This window comes from Bubalus kerabau, chromosome X (genome assembly GCF_029407905.1).
Source record: "Bubalus kerabau isolate K-KA32 ecotype Philippines breed swamp buffalo chromosome X, PCC_UOA_SB_1v2, whole genome shotgun sequence".
Lineage (NCBI taxonomy): Eukaryota > Metazoa > Chordata > Mammalia > Artiodactyla > Bovidae > Bubalus > Bubalus kerabau.
In genome coordinates this window covers 71,792,455-71,811,940 of record NC_073647.1, presented here as the reverse complement: position 1 = coordinate 71,811,940, position 19,486 = coordinate 71,792,455, and positions in this window count along the sequence as shown.

Sequence of the window (19,486 nt, the reverse complement as noted above, 5' to 3'; positions counted from 1 at the left end):
GTGTATAACTAACCACAAACTCCTGCCACCTAGGAACTGCCACCATGGAGGAGGCCCACTTCCCCCTCTATTTGTCCCTCATCACAGTCCCAGGACCTAGGGCCTGGCCCCAGCAGTGACAAAGACCATCTCTCAACAGGCGAAGAAGAAGAATGAAAAACCACCTGGGTTTATTCATCAACCCCTGCCTCCTAGAGCTGTTCATCTCTCCCCTCACCCCTCAAACCCTCCCAGCAGTAGATGGCAGTGTCAAGTGGCAGAAAGTGAGGAAAAAGAACCCTATCCTACTCTGCCAGTGCTGCTACCACTGAAGTTTCCCCCTTTACCCTCTGGCTGTTGCAGTGCCAGTCCCATGGGCTGGACAGGGTTGAAGGAGAGGACAAAGGGGAAGGGAGGCAGATTGGGAGAAAGTGGGGCCCCTCTGGCCTCAGTGTCCTACTTCTTGCTCATGTCCCAGCCCTCACCAGGTTTTTCATTCTTCTTTATGGATTTGGAGGGGATGACAATGGGGGCTGAACCACTGTGTGAAACGTGGCTTTTGTTTATAGGAAAATGCACGCAAGTTATAAACAGCAGATTTCAACATGCACACTGTGTTTATAAATTGCATATGGCCTCAATTAATAGCAGGAAAAGAATGCTTTAACCTAGTCAGCCAAGAGCTGAATCTTCCACCAGTTGGAGGCAGCATCCAAGCTGAAACAACTGTGAACCCAAGCTCCTTTCCCTGTGTGGTTTTCCTTTTTATCAGTGGGGGAGACAGAGAATTCTCTGGCAACAGGCAATGGAACCCCCTATGTGGAAATTCAGAGTTGAGCTGGGAGGTATCTGCAGAAGGAAAAGGCCAGGATTGGACCCCTGTACATTAAATTTCCTCTCATTGGAGCGTTAAGAGAGGAGAATTTGTCACCCCCAAATATGTCTCTTTGGCATAAGGATTATTTTTAAGAAACAGCTCTGAAAACATGGGAGAAGCTCTGAAAAACAAGGAGAACTTTCCCTTTATGAAAGATATTTATAATCATCAGGGAAATCTCTACATATTAATCTCTACAATCATCAGGGAAATTCCCTACACATTTGTAAATGTGTATCCCTGGTATACTAGGAAGAAGGGGATGGAAAGTCTCTCGAAACCCTATCGTTGTATTGTCATTGTTGTTCAGTCACTAAGTCATGTCCGACTCTTTGTGACCCCATGAACTGCAGTATGCCAGGCTTCCCTGTGCTTCACAATCTCCCAGAGTTTACTCAAACTCACGCCCATTGAATTGGTGATGCCATCCAACCATCTCATCCTCTGTCATTCCCTTCTCCTCCTGCCTTCAATCTTGCCCAGCATCAGGGTCTTTTCAAATGAGTTGGCTCTTCACATCAGGTGGCCAAAGTATTGGAGTTTCAGCTTCAGCATCAGTCCTTCTAATGAATATTCAGGATTGATTTCCTCTAGGATGGACTGGTTGGATCTCTTTGCAGTCCAAGGGACTCTCAAGAATCTTCTCCAACACCACAATTCAAAAGCATCAATTCTTCGGCACTCAGCCTTCTTCATGGTCCAACTCTCACATCCACATGACCACTGGAAAAACCATAGCTTTGACTATATGGACCTTTGTTGGCAAAGCAATGTCTCTGCTTTTTTGCTGTCTAGGTTTGTCATAGCTTTTTTTCTAAGGAGTAAGGGTCTTTTAATTTCATGGCTGAGGTCACCATCTGCAGTGATTTTGGAGCCCCCAAAAATAAAGTCTGACACTGTTTCCACTGTTTCCCCATCTATTTCCCATGAAGTGATGGGACCAGATGCCATGATCTTCGTTTTCTGAATGTTGAGCTTTAAGCCAACTTTTTCACTCTCCAATTTCACTTTCATCAAGAGGCTTTTTAGTTCCTCTTCACTTTCTGCCATAAGGGTGGTGTCATCTGCATATCTGAGGTTATTGATATTTCTCCCGGCAGTCTTGATTCCAGCTTGTGTTACAACTGAGCAACTGAAAAACAATAAAAATACACATAAAATAAAATTTACCATTTTTACCATTTGTAAGTGTAGAATTCAGTATGTTAAACATATTCACAATGCTGTGTAACCATCACTACTGTCCCTTTCCATAACTTTCTCATCATCCCAACAGAAACTCTTTATTGACAATTGGTTTTGAATTTAGGTTCTGCCACTTGATAGCTGTGTAAACGTGCACCAATTCCTTATGGGACCTCAATTTCCTCATTAATAAGATGAAGATAATAATATGTCTTCATAGCACTATGTGTGTGAACACCAATATACATTGTGATATTAATGAATATGAATTAGTAATATAAATGGACTGGTTAATTGATTCATGTTTATTTCTGAGAACGCAATGGCAACCCACTCCAGTACTCTTGCCTGGAGAATCCCAAGGACGGGGGAGGCTGGTGAGCTGCCCTCTATGGGGTCGCACAGAGTCGGACACGACTGAAGCGACTTAGCAGCAGCAGCAGCATGTTTATTACTCTGTGTCAAGCACTGTGCTGGAGAGACAAAGTGGCAGGGCTAAGTCTTAAACTCAGGTTGGTTTGACTTCAGGGCTTGTACCTATAGTGCTTGTACTGTGAGGATTAAATAAGAAAGGTTCAGTGCCGGCCATGTAGCATTTCCTCCACAAATGCTAGCTATTTTATTATCTGTACTATTACCAACTTTAGTTTGAAACTCATGCCTCTTTTGTGTCTAGGGTGATAGTAGGCTGCTCTCTTTTACTGCACAGGGAATGTTCCAAACTTAGCATCCTTTACACATAAGTAGAAGAGAGAGGCAGGGAGCTTCTTTGAGGTGTGTGTATAACTAACCACAAACTCCTGCCACCTAGGAACTGCCACCATGGAGGAGGCCCACTTCCCCCTCTATTTGTCCCTCATCACAGTCCCAGGACCTAGGGCCTGGCCCCAGCAGTGACAAAGACCATCTCTCAACAGGCGAAGAAGAAGAATGAAAAACCACCTGGGTTTATTCATCAACCCCTGCCTCCTAGAGCTGTTCATCTCTCCCCTCACCCCTCAAACCCTCCCAGCAGTAGATGGCAGTGTCAAGTGGCAGAAAGTGAGGAAAAAGAACCCTATCCTACTCTGCCAGTGCTGCTACCACTGAAGTTTCCCCCTTTACCCTCTGGCTGTTGCAGTGCCAGTCCCATGGGCTGGACAGGGTTGAAGGAGAGGACAAAGGGGAAGGGAGGCAGATTGGGAGAAAGTGGGGCCCCTCTGGCCTCAGTGTCCTACTTCTTGCTCATGTCCCAGCCCTCACCAGGTTTTTCATTCTTCTTTATGGATTTGGAGGGGATGACAATGGGGGCTGAACCACTGTGTGAAACGTGGCTTTTGTTTATAGGAAAATGCACGCAAGTTATAAACAGCAGATTTCAACATGCACACTGTGTTTATAAATTGCATATGGCCTCAATTAATAGCAGGAAAAGAATGCTTTAACCTAGTCAGCCAAGAGCTGAATCTTCCACCAGTTGGAGGCAGCATCCAAGCTGAAACAACTGTGAACCCAAGCTCCTTTCCCTGTGTGGTTTTCCTTTTTATCAGTGGGGGAGACAGAGAATTCTCTGGCAACAGGCAATGGAACCCCCTATGTGGAAATTCAGAGTTGAGCTGGGAGGTATCTGCAGAAGGAAAAGGCCAGGATTGGACCCCTGTACATTAAATTTCCTCTCATTGGAGCGTTAAGAGAGGAGAATTTGTCACCCCCAAATATGTCTCTTTGGCATAAGGATTATTTTTAAGAAACAGCTCTGAAAACATGGGAGAAGCTCTGAAAAACAAGGAGAACTTTCCCTTTATGAAAGATATTTATAATCATCAGGGAAATCTCTACATATTAATCTCTACAATCATCAGGGAAATTCCCTACACATTTGTAAATGTGTATCCCTGGTATACTAGGAAGAAGGGGATGGAAAGTCTCTCGAAACCCTATCGTTGTATTGTCATTGTTGTTCAGTCACTAAGTCATGTCCGACTCTTTGTGACCCCATGAACTGCAGTATGCCAGGCTTCCCTGTGCTTCACAATCTCCCAGAGTTTACTCAAACTCACGCCCATTGAATTGGTGATGCCATCCAACCATCTCATCCTCTGTCATTCCCTTCTCCTCCTGCCTTCAATCTTGCCCAGCATCAGGGTCTTTTCAAATGAGTTGGCTCTTCACATCAGGTGGCCAAAGTATTGGAGTTTCAGCTTCAGCATCAGTCCTTCTAATGAATATTCAGGATTGATTTCCTCTAGGATGGACTGGTTGGATCTCTTTGCAGTCCAAGGGACTCTCAAGAATCTTCTCCAACACCACAATTCAAAAGCATCAATTCTTCGGCACTCAGCCTTCTTCATGGTCCAACTCTCACATCCACATGACCACTGGAAAAACCATAGCTTTGACTATATGGACCTTTGTTGGCAAAGCAATGTCTCTGCTTTTTTGCTGTCTAGGTTTGTCATAGCTTTTTTTCTAAGGAGTAAGGGTCTTTTAATTTCATGGCTGAGGTCACCATCTGCAGTGATTTTGGAGCCCAAAAAAATAAAGTCTCTCATCCTTTCCATTGTTTCCCCATCTATTTACCATGAAGTGATGGAACCAGATGCCATGATCTTAGTTTTCTGAATGTTGAGTTTTAAGCCAGCTTCTATCGTTGTATAGAAGGCAACAACTCAGATTTGCATAACAACCTTATACTTGTTTACTGCATTGTGCTTTTCCTGGTAACTGCACATAATCAAGTCCCTATTTCTAATATCTTCTTTGATCTTTCCCCGAAGATGGGATGTAAGGCGATGGTTTCTCCCACTTCTGAGAGTTACTCAGTTTTCCTGAGTCTCCTCTGTATCAGATCAGATCAGATCAGATCAGTCGCTCAGTCGTGTCCGACTCTTTGCGACCCCATGAATCGCAGCATGCCAGGCCTCCCTGTCCATCACCAACTCCTAGAGTTCACTCAGACTCAGGTCCATCGAGTCAGTGATGCCATCCAGCCATCTCATCCTCTGTTGTCCCCTTCTCCTCTTGCCCCCAATCCCTCCCAGCATCAGAGTCTTTTCCAATGAGTCAACTCTTCACATGAGGTGGCCAAAGTACTGGAGTTTCAGCTTTAGCATCATTCTTTCCAAAGAAATCCCAGGGCTGATCTTCTTCAGAATGGACTGGATGGGGAAAAAAAAAAAAGAATGGACTGGTTGGATCTCCTTGCAGTCCAAGGCACTCTCAAGAGTCTTCTCCAACACCACAGTTCAAAAGCATCAATTCTTCAGCACTCAGCTTTCTTTGTAGTCCAAATCTCACATCCATACATGACCACAGGAAAAACCATAGCCTTGACTAGACGAACCTTTGTTGGCAAAGTAATGTCTCTCCTTTTGAATATGCTATCTAGGTTGGTCATAACTTTCCTTCCAAGGAGTAAGCATCTTTTAATTTCATGGCTGCAGTCACCATCTGCAGTGATTTTGGAGCCTAGAAAAATAAAGTCTGACACTGTTTCCACTGTTTTGTTTTTCTCCTATTAGTCTATCTTATGCCAATTTAATTATTAGGCCAGCCAAAGGACCTAGAAGAGGAGAAGGAAAAATTTTCCTCTGCTACAGTTGGCATAGCTGGCAGGATATTTCACTGGAAGAACTCTACCCACTCCAAAGCTGACAAAAAGTTTGCAGAAGATAGGATTTCCCACCATATCAGTCTTCCAGATCTCTGCCTGCAGGGTCTAATGGAAGTGAGAGTGATAAGAATCCTTTCCCCTCCCTCAAATTCAGGTAAGAGAAAAATACTTGTAGAACTAGTTCCTTAGACATAGTGACTCTGGTAAAAATTTGGTAAATGAAGGAGTCTTGGTTTTTATTGATCTTTTTCCTCTCAGAGGAGATTACTGTTTTTCTTTGTCTCGCTCTCTCTCTGTTGTATCATTTGTCTTGTTCTATGACTTGAGAGTTTGGCTTTATGACCAGTAAGAATATTGTTTCTGGTCTCTGCCAACCAGGGGATGCATGTACTGGCGTGTATTTGGCAGGCAGCCCAATAAGCTGTGGTTCCGATAAGCCCTGTTCCTTGTCCAAATGTGCCAGCTCTCAGGGGAATTTGTTATATGGGATCCCTGTCCATAAGAGGACTTTGTTTTCTCAATCTTTGTCTCTTTAGTTCTGGAGAAGTCCCAGTCCAGAAGCAGCTGGCTGGTGTCATAGACTAGTGGGTCAATGACTGGAGGTGTCTCATGTTCTCATGGGAAACCAGAGACACTGTTTTGTACTACATCATTCTTACTGCCTGTGACAATGCAAGGTCTTTGCTTTCAGGTATTGCCTTCCTGTTTGTGTCGTTTTTTGTCCTAAGAACTTGTCTTGGCAGCCATTAGGTGGGAGCTCCCAGATTTGACCAGACAGAAACATGAGTTGCATCCCATTTGCAGCTAGATAAGTCTTTCTTTCTTTAGGTTTTCCTTGGGAGTGAAGACAAAAACACCTCTGTCTTATGAGTCTTACATACACTAATTAAAATATTATGCATATTAATAAAAGAATGGGGAGAGACTGAGGAGAGGGTCATAGGACTCTTGCCAGTGGGTAATCTTTCAGTTCAGTTCAGTTGCTCTGCCGTGTCCAACTCTTTGAGACCCCATGGACAGCAGCATGCCAGGCCTCCCTGTCCATCACCAACTCCTGGAGTTTGCTCAAACTCATGTCCATTGAGTCATTGATGCCATCCAACCATCTCATCCCCTCTCATCCCCTTCTCCTCCTGCCTTCAATCTTTCCCAGCATCAGGGTCTTTTCAAAGGAGTCTGTTCTTTGCATCAGGTGGCCAAAGTATTGGAGTTTCAGCTTCAGCATCAGTCCTTCCAATGAATATTCAGGACTGATTTCCTTTAGGATGGACTGGTTAGATCTCCTTGCAGTCCAAGGGACTCTCAAGAGTCTTCTCCAACACCACAGTTCAAAAGCATCAATTCTTTGGGGAATCTTTAGATGGTTATTAAGAAATGGGATGAATGAAACAGACATTGATGAGGTTGGAACAAAGGTTTTAATACAGCATTATCAGCACCAAAGAGATCTTATGCTTGTCCTGCAATGTTAAAGGGCTGCAAGCAAGTCTACTCTATTTACCCTTATTTGGAAAAATTTTAAAAGCCAGGAAGGGAATTTAGCAAAAAGCACCCAAGATGAGTGATAAGGTTTTGTTGTCTCTTATAACTCCTCCAACATTCTAGGACTCTGTAATCAGGCTGTCAAATTCAGGCCCTTATTATGCAATGCCCTTTGCCAATGTGTCCTGGACCTCCACCCAAAGAATTCAAGTCTTCTGGACAGCAGCAGATTTTTTATGGGTGGGTCGGCTCTTAGATATGCAGACTGCAACCAATTCTTTGAGGAATTGGAAGCAAATGTCTTTGTCTTGCAAATCTCTGCAAGGCTAGAGGTAAAGCCCTAAAGACAATTCAAACCAAGCCCCAAACCTCCCCTATTCATCTCAGAATGCTTTTAGGTATTGGGATATTGGAAACAAAATTGTCTTACACTTAAGAAAAAGGAAAAAAAAAACTATTCCAAATAGTAGTTATTCTAGATCTCCTATAACAGGCAAATACATTCCCAAGATTTCATCTTGAAGAAAACTTAGACACTTTCTCTGTGCCTTTGTGATGTAGCTTTCCTACTATCCATTTTCTCTAAGACCCATGAGCCATTCTTTGAACTGCAATCTTTAGGGAGATGACTCTCAACAAAAGAAAGAAAAAGTTTTTGGAAAATGGGCAACTGAAAAATCTTAAGTGCTTGTCTGTACATTTGTGTGTGTCTATATATTGACTCTGTAGGTTTTTTATGTTTTTTTCTACTCTGAATGGTGTTACCAAAATTAATTTGTAAGAGAACTCTAGCTAGCTTGAAGGGGCAAATGCTTGTAATGATCGGGTATTCTGAAACTCTCAGAAATATAAAAATCATCCTTATCCCTTTTCAAGTTCATGTGATCTAGGATACTTTGGTAAATAAAAGTTAGTTTAATTTTGTTGGTTTAATTAAAATAGATATGTCTTTAGAATTACCAACATAGAATGTAATGCAGACATGCAACTTTTATCCCAGCTGTGTTTATTCATCAAATAAGTTCATATTATCTATACAAACTTCGTCAGCAAGAGAATTAATTTGAGATGACTGCTGGCTTTGTCTAATATCTCGTTAAGTTTTCGTGAGTAGTCTAAACATAATTGCTGGGAACAAATTATTTAGATAGTTGTAACTGGGATAAGAGCTTTTAGGCATATAAAACATAAAAATTATGTTTTATATTATGTACTTAAAATTATGTACTTAAAAATGAGCTTTAAAATCAGTAGTGTAATTACATAACACTAAATCTTAATTTTCTTTCATCTACTAAAAAGATAACATTTTTCTGTACTATTGGTCAGCTCTTGATAATAAAATATTATGAAAGGTTTTTTCTTTTCCTTTTAAGTAATATCTGCCTAAAAAGCAAACATTTTGTGTTTTATGAAAATAACTTCCTGTGCTTTATGAAGTCTTTGATTGATTTTGCTCACCACTATGTAACCTTATGTATTTGTCTTTGAAATCTTTTATTGTCACTTTGGTTAAATAGATAACTGAGTATTATTTCACAGGATTTTCCTTGTAGCTCAGTCGGTAAAGACTGCCTGCAGTGCAGGAGACCTGGGCTCAATCTCTGGGTCAGGAAGATCCCCTGGAGAAGGAAATGGCAACCCACTTCAGTATTCTTGCCTGAAGAATCCCATGGACAGAGGAGCCTGGCGGGCTACAGTCCATAAGGTCACGAGTCATATGTGACTTAGCGACTAAACCACCACCACCATTGTTTCATAATCTATGGTCCCGTTTAGTCAAGTGTCCAGACTTTTTGATATCTTTGTCAAACTTCCTAAAATCAAATTCTAAACTAAGTGCCTTTGACCTTTAGCTAACCAGGAATTTTTCAGGGGGCCCCTTAAGTATCTGAAAGAGAGATATTTAATTAATTAAGCTTAGTTGGCATGTTAAATTGCATGGGAAGCACAGTCACATAAGTGATGCTAAATGTTTCTTTATTATATTTATGTCAGTATATGTTATTGGCTCAGGCTTCCCTAGGCGCTCAGACAATAAAGAATCTGCCTGCAATGTGGAAGACCCGGGTTTGATCCTTGGGTTGGGAAGAGCCACTGAAGAAGGAAATGGCAACCCACTCCAGTATTCTTGCCTGGAAAATTCCATGAGTAGAGGAGCCTGGCAGGCTACAGTCCATAGCGTCACAAAGTGTCGGACATGACTGAGCGACTAACACTTTACTATGTTATTGGCTTGGTGGTAAAGAATCTGCCTGCCAATACAGGAAATGCAGGTTCAGTCCCTGGTTTGGGAAGATATCCTGGATGAGGAAATGGCAACACACTGCAGTATTCTTGCCTGGAAAAATCCCATGGATGGAGGAACTTAGCGGGCTTGGTTGTATGCCTAGCGTGAGATTGCAAAGAGTAGGACATGACTGAGCAACAAATTACAGGTATATGTTATTAATAGAAATGTTCTGGAAATTGTATGAAATTACTAAAGTTTAATTTTAATATGTCCTGGTATATACAATGTTATCATTTGTAATTCTAGTTATCATCTTAATTGTATATTATGGAAATAACCAAATTTTCTTTTCAATTGCTTTGTAACAAAGTCTAATCAGATCTTTAACCACTGTCATTTTTAAGTCTTTTGTCATTTATGGTTATTGTTTTACTCTGATGCTTTTATAAAAGTGCTTCATCTTGAATAATACTCATAGAAAGAATTCTGAACACAGATTTCTGATCAATGTTCCAAGAATTTACATAACTATTATGGAGAAATTGATGGCTTCATAGACTTTACAGAACTATAATGGAGAAATTGATGGCTTCATAAATCTTCTAACAAAAGATTAAGATCAATAAGAATTGATTATGTGGACTGAATAAACTGAGGAGGATGAGTATAATTTTTAATGACTTTTTGTTTGAAATATTGGTGGTTCTTTAAGCTTTTGTTTTCCAGATATAAGGAAACCTTTCCTCCTAAGATAACTGTGTGTGTGTGTGTGTGTGCACATTTAGTTATGTCCAACACTTTGTGACCCCATGGACTGTAACTTTCTAGGCTCCTCTGTCCATGGAATTCTCCAGAAAAGAATACTGGAGTGGGTTGCCATTTCCTACTCCAGAGGACCTTCCTGACCCAGGGATTGAACCTGCATCTCCTATGTCTCCTGCATTGCATGCAGATTCTTTACTCACTGAGCCATCAGGGAAGCTTAAGATAACTATGATTTACAGCAATTTGGTAAATTATACCTCTGTAAGCAGAATTAAAACATTTATCTTTTTCTCCCTACCTGATCCAGCCAGAATTCAGAAACTCATAGTGACTATTCTTATTTTCACGGAATATATTTATTTGTGTAAATTCAATAGGGCTTCCCTGATATCTCAGTTAGTAAAGAATCTGCCTGCAATGCAGGAGATCCTGGTTCAAATCCTGGGTCCAGAAGATCCTCTAGAGAAGGGATAGGCTACCCACTCCAGTATTCTTGGGCTTCCCTTGTGGCTCAGCTGGTAAAGAATCCACCTGCAATGCAGGAGACCTGGGTTCAATCTCTGGGTTAGGAAGATCCCTTGGAGAAGGCAAAGGCTAGCCACTCCAGTATTCTGGTTTGGAGAATCTCATGGAATCTATAGTCCATGGGGTTGCAAAGACTAGGACATGACTGAGCGACTTTCACTTTCAAATTCAATAGGCAGGAATCTGCCAGGAAGCGACCTTCTTTACTCATATGGTTAGATTATTGGGAGCCCTGTAAGCAAGGTACCAGACCAATATCTCCAAGGGGCTTTATTAGCTTCATAAAGTCAATTTTTGTTTCCTTAAGCTGTCTGGTCATATCTGAATCTATGTCTGTCTGTCTCAAATATGACATTAAAGTCAAGCTTTGGTAATAGAACCAGTTTCCAACTGTGTCCTGTTACAAGATTAATGCTTGTTGCTTCTGGTTGGTCTAAGAATTAAACTGACATGGGGACTTCTCTGGTGGTCCAGTGGTTAAGAATCTACCTTGCAATGCAGGAGACTCAGGTTTGATCCCTGGTTGGGGAACTAAGATTCCTCATGCTGCAGGGCAACTAAGCCTGAGCACCACAAATATGGAACCCTTGCACTCTGGAGTCTACATGCTACAACTGGAGAGAGAAGCCCATGTGTCACAACTAAGACATGATGCAGCCAAAAATAAATAAATATTAAAAAAAAATAATTAAATTGGCATGAGACAGACTAACACAAGAAAATCAAACCAAAGTTGAGTAACATGTACAAAAAGAGAGAGACCCAGGAAAACTGAGAAACTCATGAAAATGGCTCAAACTCTCACCTTAAATATGCTCTTCAGTTAAAAACAAAAGAGGATGTTGAGGGTAGGGGTTGGGGACTTCAAAGGGGAAGAAGGAAATTGACATGGAGATGGAAAAACAAATGTTTGGCTAAAAAAAAAAGTTTACTTGACCATGCAAAGACAATGGGACACAGAGTGGATCCTAATCTCTAGGCCCACCATGTCTAACCCATATTCTTTGCAGATGTCTCTGGTGATAGCTCTATTCCAAGAACATGACTTGTACTTAAAGTTTTTAGGCAGCTAAGGGAGAGGTAAAAAGAAAGACGTCCTGAATCTTCTGTTTCTTAAAAATAATCTGCCTAAATTATCCTCATGCCAAAGAGAAATATTTTGAGATGGCAAATTTTGCTCCCTACAGATACTTTGAGACTAATACTAGAAACCAGGATTCAAGCACTAGGTTCATGATTTTCTCCAACTGTTAATTTTGGTTTTCTTTTGTTTTCACAGAAATGCCTTATTAAATACATGATTTCTTGCACAATATAGACCTAACTTTAGGAGCTCAGCTACAATAGCCACTTTCTGAAATGACACAACTGTTTAGTTGAATTGACCTGAAACAGGAGGGAAGGGGACAGGGCACAACCTTCAAAAGAATGACATAACTATTGATTCACAACATAAAGGGTTAGAATTAAGTAGATCCAAGATGGTGGAAGATTCAACTTCTGGTGGACCTTGAGCCTCATTATATGTTCATTGTAATATATTAGCATCTAAATGACACACCCACCAATGCCATGACAGTTCTGAGACTAACCATGAAAGGCCAAAAAGTGGGCAGTGGCCCGGTTCCTGGAAATCCCTGCCTCTTCCCCCACATAGTTGGAATAACCCTCCATGCCTTAGCCTGAAATTACCCAGAGCATAAAAAACAACCTCCCCAAATTTCAGGGTCTTTTGCCTTCTGAGATCAGCCTACACTGTCTGTGGAGTGTGTTTCTCTATATATAAATCCGCTTCTTACCTATCACTATGTCTCTCACTGAATTCTTTCTGCCATGTGACATAAAGAACCTGAACTTCATTAATTCCTGAGACCAGGTGTGTGATCCCAATTAAAAGACTGTGGATTCAGCTGATTCTGTCTGACAGCTCCAGGCTGTTATCTCCCTCCCTCTTTTGAGGTCTACACATCAGGGAAGTGATCCTAGAAGAAACTGAAACTCCAGCAGTTCGAATGTCTAGAGTCACCTATGTCACTCATTTGTGGAAGAAGAGGGAACAATGATCACAGAATGTAAACACTGAGAAACAGGTCAAGAACCACAGAGTGACTTCTTAGCAAACCACATGTGAAATCTTCATTCCTGAACAGAGATCAAGCCCTGAGCCTTTGGAGTGGGAGCACTGACTCCAAGACCCTAAACTACCAGAGAACTAGCCCTAGAGAGTATCAAATAGTGAGAACTCACACAAAGGAAACCACTTAAACACAAGACCCAGCATCACCCAACCATCAGTAGCACCCTGTGCAGGACAGTTCATCTAAACAAGAAACAAAACAAAAATACAAACCAAATCATCAGCAGACAGAATCACCACCTCACTCAGCCTTGCCCATCAGAGGAACAATAAACAAACAAAAACTCAGCACAAATATCATCCTACATGAAGCTAACACAAATCACTGGACCAACCTGAGGAGGGCAGAAACCAAAAGGAAGAAAGAATTCAACCTTGAAGCCTGGGGAAAGGAGACCTCAAACACAAAAAATTAAAAAAAAAATGAACAGGCAGAGAAATACTACACAAATGAAGGAACAAACTAGAAACACAGAAGTCCAAATAAATGAAGAGGAAATAGGCAAACTACCTGAAAAATAATTCAGAATAATGACAGTAAAGATGATCAAAACCCTTGAAAACAAAATGGGAAAAATGCAAGAATCAATTAACAAAGACCTAGAAGAATTAAAGAACAAACATACTGAGACAAACAACATAACAACATAATTACTGAAATTAAAAATACTCTAGAAGGAATCAATAGTAGAATATCTGAAGCAGAAGAACAAATCAGTGAGCTGGAAGATGAAATGGTGGAAATAACTTCTGAAGAGCAGAATAAAGTAAAAAGAATGAAAAGAACTGAGGACAGTCTCAGAGACGTCTGGAACAATATCAAATGCACCGACATTTGAATTATAGGGGTCCCCGAAGAAGAAGAGAAAAATAAAGGGTATGAGAAAATTTTTGAAGAGATTATCGTTGAAAATTTCCCCAACATGGAAAAGGAAATAGTCAATCAAGTCCAAGAGGCACAAAGAGTCCCATACAGGATAAACCCAAGAACATGCCAAGACACATACTAACCAAACTAACAAAGACTAAACACAAAGAAAAAATACTAAAAGCAGTAAGGGAGAAGCAACAAGTAACATACAAGGGTTACAAGCCCATATGCTCAACAGCTGATCTTTCAGCAGAAACTCTACAGGCCAGAAGGGAATGAATGGCAGGATATATTTAAAATACTGAAAGGGAAAAATCTACAACCAAGATTACTGTACCTGGCAAGGATCCCATTCAAAATCGATGGAGAAATAAAAAACTTTTCAGACAAGCAAAAGTTAAGAGAATTCAGTACCACCAAACCAGCTTTACAACAAATGTTAAAGGGACTTACATAGTCAAGAAATACAAGAGAAGAAAAAAGATCTACAAAATCAACCCCAAACAATTTAGAAAATGGCAATAGGAATGTATATATCAATAATTACTTTAAATGTAAATGGATTAAATGCTCCAACCAAAAGACACAGACTGGCTGAATGGATACAAAAACAGGACCCATATATATGCTGTTTACAAGAAACTCACTTCAGACCTAAAGACACATATAGACTGAAAATGAGAGGATGGAAAAATACATTCCATGCAAATGGGAAGCAAAAGAGTAGCTAGTAGGCTAGCTGGAGTAGCAAGCCTCAAATCAGACTAAACAGACCTTAATATAAAGAAGATTACAAGAGATAAGGAAGGACACTACATAATGATCAAGGGATCAATCCAAGAGGAAGACAAAACAATTGTAAATATCTATGCACCCAACATAGGAGCACCTCAATACATAAGACAAACACTGCTGCTGCTGCTGCTGCTGCTGCTGCTAAGTCACTTCAGTCATGTCCGACTCTGTGCGACCCCATAGATGGCAGCCCACCAGGCTCTGCCATCCCTGGGATTCTCCAGGCAAGAACACTGGAGTGGGTTGCCATTTCCTTCTCCAATGTATGAAAATGAAAAGTGAAAGTGAAGTCGCTCAGTGGTGTCTGACTCTAGCGACCCCATGGACTGCAGCCTACCAGGCTCCTCCATCCATGGGATTTTCTAGGCAAGAGTACTGGAGTGGGGTGCCATTGCCTTCTCCGAAGACAAACACTAACAGACATAAAAGGAGAAATTAACAGTAACACAATAATAGTAGGAGACTTTAACACCCCAGTCACACCAAGGGACAGATCATCAAAACAGAAAATTAATAAGGAAACACAAGTCTTTTTTTTTTTTTTTAAACTTTACAATATTGTATTGGTTTTGCCAAATATTGAAATGAATCTGCCACAGGTATACATGTGTTCCCCATCCTGAACCCTCCTCCCTCCTACCTCCCCATACCATCCCTCTGGATCGTCCCAGTGCACCAGCCCCAAGCATCCAGTATCATGCATCAAACCTGGACTGGCGACTCATTTCATACATGATAGTATACATGGGAAACACAAGTCTTAAGTGATACATTAGATGAGATGGATCTCATTGATATCTTCAGGATATTCCATCCAAATGCAGAAGAATACATCTTCTCAGGTGCACATGGAACATTCTCCAGGATACAGCACATCTTGAGTCACAAAACAAACCTCAGTAAATCTAAGAAAATTGAAATTGTATCAAGCATCTTCTCTGACCACATCACTATGTGACTAGATATCAATTACAATAAAAAACTGTAAGAAACACAAACACATGGAGATTAAACAACACATTTCTAAATAACCAACAGGTTACTGAAGAAATGAAAAGGGAAATAAAAAAATTTCCAGAAACAAATGACAATGAAAACACGACAACTTAAACCTATGAGAAGCAGCAAAAGGAGTTCTGAGAGGGAAATTTATAGCAATAAAATCCTACCTCAAGAAACAAGAAAAATATCAAATAGACAACCTAACTTTACACCTAAAACAACTGAAAAAAGAACAAAAAACTCCCAAAATTAGTAGAAGGAAGAAATCATAAAGATCTGAGCAGAAATAAATGAAAAAGAAATGAAACAATAGTAAAGATTAATAAAACTAAAAGCTGGTTCATTAAGAAGGTAAACAAAATGGACAACCCTTTAGCCAGACTCATCAAGAAAAAAAGAAGAATCAAATCAACAAAATTAAAAATTAAAAAGAAGAGGTTACAACAGACAATGCAGAAATACAAAGGATTATAGGAGACTATTATGAACAACTATATTGCAATAAAATGGATAACCTGGGAGAAATGGACAGATTCTTTGAAAAGTTCAATCTTCCAAGACAACCAGGAAGAAATAGAAATTATGAACAACCCTATTACAAGCACTGAAATTGAAGCTGTGATCAGAAATCTCCCAAAAAACAAAAGCCCAGCACCAGATGGCTTCACAGGAGAATTCTATCAAACATTTAGAGAAGAGCTAATGCCTATCCTTCTAAATACCTTTCAAAAAATTGCAGAAGAAGGGACACTTCCAAACACATCCTATGAGGCCACCATCACCCTGATACTAAAACCAGACAAAAACAACACAGAAAAAGAAAACTACAGGCCAATATCACTGATGAACATAGATGCAAAAATCCTCAACAAAATTTTAGCAAACAGAATTCAACTACACATCAAAAAACTCATACACCATGATCAAATTGGATTTATTCCAGGTCTGCAAGGATTCTTCAATATATGCAAATAAATCAATGTGATATACAGTATTAACAAATTGAAAGATAAAAATCATATGATCATCTCAATAGATGCAGAAAAAGCCTTTGAAAAAATTCAGTACCCATTTATGATTAAAATCCTTCATAAAATGGGCACAGACGGAACCTAACTCAACATGCTGCTGCTAAGTCGCTTCAGTCATGTCCGACTCTGTGCGACCCCATAGACGGCGGCCCACCAGGCTCCCCCGTCCCTGGGATTCTCCAGGCAAGAACACTGGAGTGGGTTGCCATTTCCTTCTCCAATGCATGAAAGGGAAAAGTGAAAGTGAAGTTGTTCTGTCGTGTCCGACTCTTCACGACCCCATGGTCTGCAGCCTACCAGGCTCCTCTGTCCATGGGATTTTCCAGGCAAGAGTACTGGAGTGGGGTGCCATTGCCTTCTCCAACTCAACATAGTAAAGGCCATATATGATAAACCTACAGCAAACATTATTCTCAATGGTGAAACACTGAAAGCATTCCTCCTAAGATCAGGAATAAGACAAGGGTGTCCACTTTCACCACTATTATTCAACATAGTTTTGGAAGTCCTAGCCACAGCAATCAGAGAAGAAAAAGAAATAAAAGGAATCCAGATCAGAAAAGAAGAAGTAAAACTCTCACTGTTTGCAGATGACATGATACTGTACATAGAAAACCCTAAAGATAGTATCAGAAAATTACTAGAGCTAATCAGTGAATTTAGCAAAGTTGCAGGATACAAAATCAATACCCAGAAATCACATGTACTTCTATATACTAACAATGAAAAATCAGAAATAGGAATTAAGGCATCAATCCCACTCACCATTGCAACAAAAATAATTAAATATCTAGGAATAAACTTACCTAAGGAGACAAAAGGACTGTACACAGAAAATTATAAGATACTGATGAAAGAAATCAAAGACAACATAAACAGATGGAGAGATATTTCATGTTCCTGGGCAGGAAGAATCAATATTGTGAAAATGACTATACTACCAAATGCAATCTACAGATTCAATCCAATCCTTATCAAATTACCAATGGCATTTTTGACAGAACTAGAACAAAAGCTTTCACAATTCATATGGAAACATAAAAGACCCTGAATAGCCAAAGCAGTCCTGAGAAAGAAGAATGGAGCTGGAGGAATAAACCTTCCTGACAACAGATTATACTACAAAGCTACAGTCCTCAAGACAGTATGGTCCTGGCACAAAAACAGAAATATAGACCAATGGAACAAGATAGAAAGTGCAGAAATAAACCCATGCACATATGGGTACCTTATTTTTGACAAAGTAGGCAAGAATATACAATGGGGCAAAGACAGCCTCTTCAGTCAATGGTGCTTGGAATATTGGACAGCTACATGAAAAAAAAAATGAAATTAGAACACTTCCTAACACCGTACACAAAGATGAACTCAAAATGGATTAAAGACCTAAGTGTAAGACCAGAAACTATAAAACTCTTAGAGGAAAACATAGGCAGAACACTTGATGACATAAATCAAAGCAAGATCTTCTATGACCCACCTCCTAGAGTAATGGAAATAAAAACAAAAGTAAACACGTGGGACCTGATTAAATGTAAAAGCTTTTGTGCAGCAAGGAAAACTATAAGCAAGGTGAAAAGAGAACACTCAGAATGGGAGAAAATAATAGCAAATGAAACAACTGAGAAAGGATTAATTTCTAAAGTATACAAGCAGCTCATACAACTCAATGCCAGAAAAACAAACAACCCAACCAAACAGTGGGGAAAAGACCTAAACAGACATTTCTCCAAAGAAGACATACAGATGGCTAACAAACACATGAAAAGATGCTCAATATCACTCATTATTAAAGAAATGGAAGTCAAAACTATAATGAGATATCACCTCACACTGGTCAGAATGGCCATCATTAAAAAGTCTACAAACAATAAATGATGGAGAGGGTGTGGAGAAAAGGGAACGCTCTTGCACTGTTGATGGGAATGTAAATTGATACAGCCACTATTGAAGACGTTATGGAGATTCCTTAAAATACTAGCAATAAAACCACCATTATTTCCATTCTGTTCAGTCACTCAGTCATGTCCGACTCTTTGCAACCCCATGGACTGAAGTACCCCAGGCCTCCCTGTTCATCACCAACTCCCAGAGTTACTCAAACTCATGTCCATTGATTTGGTGATGCCATCCAAGCATCTCATCCTCCGTTGTCCACTTCTCCTCCCGCCTTCAATCTTTCCCAGCATCAGGGTCTTTTCAAATGAGTCAGTTCTTTGCATCAGGTGGCCAAAGTATTGGAGTTTCAGCTTCAGCATCAGTCCTGCCAATGAATATTCAGGACTAATTTCCTTTAGGATGGGCTGGTTGGATCTCCTTGCAGTACAAGGGACTCAAGAGTCTTCTCCAACACCACAGTTCAAAAGCGTCAATTCTTCAGTGCTCAGCTTTCTATATAGTCCAATTCTCACATCCATACATGACTACTGGAAAAACCGTATCTTTGACCAGACAGACCTTTGTTGGCAAAGTAATATCTCTGCTTTTTAATATGCTGTGTAGGTTGGTCATAGCTTTCCTTCCAAGGAGCAAGCATCTTTAATTTCATGGCTGTAGTCACCATCTGCAGTGATTTTGGAGCCCCAGAAAATAAAGTCATTGTTTCTATTGTTTCCCCATCTATTTGCCGTGAAGTGATGGGACCAGATGCCATGATCTTAGTTTTCTGAATGTTGAGTTTTAAGCCAACTTTTTCGCTTTCTTCTTTCACTTTCATCCAGAGGCTCTTTCTTTCTTCTTTGCTTTCTGCCATGAGGGTGGTGTCATCTGCATATCTGAGGTTATTGATATTTCTCCTGGCAATCTTGACTTCAGCCTTGTGCTTCATCTAGCCCAGTGTTTCTCATGATATAATCTGCATATATGTTAAATAAGCAGGGTGACAATATACAGACTTGACGTACTGCTTTCCCGATTTGGAACCAGTCTGTTGTTCCATGTCCATTTATAACTGTTGCTTCTTGACCTTTATACAGATCTCAGGAGCCAGGTCAGGTTGCTCTGGTATTCCCA